Raw genomic sequence first — 3,796 nt, 5'->3', positions numbered from 1 at the left:
TTATCATCATTATCACCACCACCACCACCACCGGCATCATCATCATCATCATCATCATCATCATCATCATAGTTGTTTTTTTTATTATTAAGAAGAGGCTGAGATGGAATCTGCCAGCCGCCTACCATATGTTCCAATATGCGTCGCATCACTAATTTTACCTATTAATGATGATGATGATGATGGTGATATTAATTATGATGATGACAATGATAATGATGATAGTGGTGATGGTAGTGTTGAAGGGTATGCTGATGATATTGGTACTGATGTTGATGGTGATGATACTGGTTGTGGTGGTGGTGGTGGCGTGAAGTGGAGTTGGGGGTGGGGTCCTGGTTCCTGATTTATACTAAACTTTATTCTGTGCTTGAAACAAGGCTGACCTTCATTCGGGCGACATCTTTATCACAGGAAGGTTTGTCTGACAGGGTTCTTAACTCTTTCTGTGACCTTCAATTGTAGATGAATCAACCCTTGTCACGTGAAAACATAACTACAATGGGCCTACGCATCTATCTTTCTGTCAGCTTGAACGGTGAAGTTCCAGAGGAGTGAGATGTGGTCATTTTTAAGCACTGGAGGTGGTTTGTGTTCCCACCAGTTTTTATCATGGGGCAGGTCCAAGTCTTTGCAAATTACACGGTGAATATACTGTGCAGCTCTATCATGCCTGTTGAGATACTCTGTAGGTGCAAGAAGGCTGCACATGGAGACAACATGATCAATGGTTTCATTTTGTTGTTGACATACATGGCATATTGGGAGGTGCCGTTCTTTAATATGTTGGCCTGGTAGCTCCTTGTAGGTAGGCATTGACCTTGGGCTGTTATGATAACATCGGCATTATTAGCTCTCTTTTACGCTCTGAGTTCAAATTCCGCCGAAGTTGACTTTGCCTTTCATCCTTTCGGAGTCGATAAAATAAGTACCAGTGAAACACTGGGTCGAGTAATCGACTAGCCCTCTCCCCCAAATTTCAGGTCTTGAGCCTTTAATAGAAAGAATTATTACCTCTCTTTGAATATTTACCATTGAGAAGTTTTTCTTACCATTTATCACTAAGAATATCTAAGACAGCAGTTTTTATTATTATTATTATTATTATTCATAGTAGTAGTAGCAGCAGCAGCAGCAGCAGCAGTAGTAGTAGTATTGGTTGCAATTGTGTGAATATACTACATATATATACTGTATTTTATAAATCCAGTTTCCGGAGAGATTGCGCTTCTGGCAGTTAGATATTTCCATTCGAGTCTCGGTCGGAAGAAGCCTTCTTGAGCGGAAATAAAAAAACAGAATCGCTGGTGTTTATTGCGTTTTATATACATCGCAACACAAAAACCGATGATATACGGAAACAGCCGAAATATGAGCAGAAATTCATTGAAACTTTGCTGTAGTATTCCAATCATGGAAGAAAAAAAAAATCGACATGAACATAAAATTTACTTAAGGAAGTAAGTTCCGTTGAGTTGATGAAGGCATCACGCAATCACAGACTTCTTCGAACATTCGACTCTGCCAGAAACGTAACGTCTTTAGAGATTTTATTGTATCTCGTAATTATTTCCTTATATAAAGCGGCGAGATGGCAGAATCGTTAGCATACTGGCCAAAATGCTTAGCGGCATTTTGCTCGTCTTGACGTTCTGAATTCAAATTCCGTCGAGGTCAATTTTGCTTCTTTTCTTTTCAAGGTCAATAAAATAAGTACCAGTTGAACGCTGGGGGTCGATGTAATCGACAATATTCCCTCACCCCTGAAATTACTGGCCCTGTGCCCAAATTCGGAACTATTTCTTTATATGCCTTGATTGTTTTATTAAACGATTTCTGACGATGTTTGGGCGGGGAACTTCGTAAAGACTTCTCCGCGAGTCACAGACTTGCAGACTTACCACAATCTCAATCATTGGAACTCCACGCGACACTAATTATCTTTATATTTCATTACTTAAATAATTAATTATGTCTACAGGTCAAGTGTCTCACATCAGTGAATGTCCTCTGGTTATCAATAATTTCAAACTATTGCTTGCAAGGCATACAGCTGCTATTGTTTAGCCCTAGGTCTGTCCTGATGCAGGAAACTTGCTGTTAAAAGTCGTCGAGCCATCAACATATCCTTTTTTATGTATTCAGACACAGTGTACCAAGGACTACATCATCTAATGAGCCCTTGTTGCTTTTTAGTCGTGAATCAATCCTGAAGATCTTTAGTCAACATGCTGCAGCTGTATTTGCATACACACACACACACACACACACGCACACACATATATATATACATACATACACACACACACACTGAAGGTCACTGTTCCGCATAACTAATCAGCTGTCGGTTCTTACACCCGTATTCCCATCAGCATCGAAGAACTTTCACAAATACTACATGCGTTGCGCATATGTGTGTGTGTGTGTGTGTGTGTGTGCGTGTATAATGGTATGTACTCACATACAAATAAACTCAGTTTTTTTCTTGCGACTCGAGTTTCACGCTCTTGTGATCTTCAGGCGAGAATTATGATCTTTTGTTATTTGAGGTGGCTTTCTATACAATAGAGCGAATTCGTTTTTTTGTTTATGACAATACTCCCATTGTCTGGTTGAAATCTTGACATATTAGGCTGTTATCAATGGTTGTCGTCGTTTCATGGGCCAGTTCAATTTTTTTTCACTGACCAGCTTCGTTATTTATCTGTGTATCATTTTCCAAATCCCGTTCGTCTTAAGTTGGTTTTCTGAAGTCGTTTCACTTTATAGTTTTTCCCATTGATCTATTCAGTAACTATTCTCTCTTCGTTTATCATTTGTGTAATAATATTCTGTTTTGTTAAGCTATAGCGTATTTCACCACAATTTCTTTTATCGGTGTATTTCATATTAATTGTTGGTTCAAAGCTGTTCTGCGTCTGCCTGTTGATAACGCCGATCATATCCTGTTTTGCTAAAACCTAACGTTTAGTCGATTCCTTAAATCCTTGTTATTTTATATTTGAAACCTCCAAATCTTTTAAGGCATTCCATGTAACTCTCTATATATCTGAGTGTATCTGCAAGTGTGTGTGTGTGTGTGTGTGTGCGTATTTGTATGTACGTCTGTATGTGCGTACTTCCGTACATGTTTGTTTGTGTGGGTTTGTATGTATTTGTGAGTAGGCATGTGTGCGTGTGTAAAGTATCCCTGTATGTCAGTGTGTGTGTGTGTGTGTTTGGGGGTCCATTATACATCTGATGTCTCTAAGCTATCACTCCCTTCCGCCTGTTAACTTCTTTTGTTGTCCACTTGGTGCTGCCATTGTTGTGTCTTTCTTCCTATTTCCGCTCCTCCCCTTGTTGCGTCATTCCATGTTTCTCTCCCCCCCCATTTACCATTTCGGACCAGGTTCGTATCCACGATAGCGGGGACGACGATGATGATGATGGTGATGATGACACAATACACTTTCAAGCACTAAAGGTCTTACAAGACACGGTCAACACCACCACCACCACCACCACCACTACTACTGCTGCTGCTATTGCTGCTGCTGCTACTACTACTACTACTACTACTACTACTACTACTACTACTACTACTACTACTACTACTACTACTGTTGCTTATGCTAAAGCACCTACGTCAACACAACAATTATTTGTAGTGCCACCATACTACCCCCGCAATCACCACCACCACCACCAACAACAACAACAACACTACCACTATTGAGTTGTGTACATGTTGTTACGTCAATACCACTACCAAACTACAACCGCTACTATTATTATCATTTCAACGATTAGCATT

This window comes from Octopus bimaculoides, chromosome 21, assembly GCF_001194135.2.
Source record: "Octopus bimaculoides isolate UCB-OBI-ISO-001 chromosome 21, ASM119413v2, whole genome shotgun sequence".
Taxonomy (NCBI): domain Eukaryota; kingdom Metazoa; phylum Mollusca; class Cephalopoda; order Octopoda; family Octopodidae; genus Octopus; species Octopus bimaculoides.
The sequence above is the reverse complement of the archived record's forward strand: the minus strand, read 5'-3'. Positions refer to the sequence as shown.